We start from the raw sequence: 326 nt of genomic DNA on the forward strand, positions 1-326 counted from the left end.
GTACCATGTTGATGGCGCCATTGATGATCACAATTTCGCCCACCAAGTTTTTAGCGCCGTTGCCGGGGATTGTTCGAGTTTTCGGCAAGCTTTTGGTCCAGTAACATCAGTGCCAAATTTCTGATCCGGCAACAGCACCAAGTTTTTTTGGCGCCGTTGCCGGGGATCGTTCGAGTATGGGCAACTGACGGTTCATCTTGTTGCTTAGATTAGGTATTTTTCTTCAGAGTTCTTAAGAATGAATTCTAGTGTTTCAAGGTGATGTTCTTATCATCACCAAAGCTGATTGATTCTCATCAATTTAGCTCTTGAATGCAATGTCCTGC

This window comes from Arachis duranensis, chromosome 9, assembly GCF_000817695.3.
Source record: "Arachis duranensis cultivar V14167 chromosome 9, aradu.V14167.gnm2.J7QH, whole genome shotgun sequence".
Lineage (NCBI taxonomy): Eukaryota > Viridiplantae > Streptophyta > Magnoliopsida > Fabales > Fabaceae > Arachis > Arachis duranensis.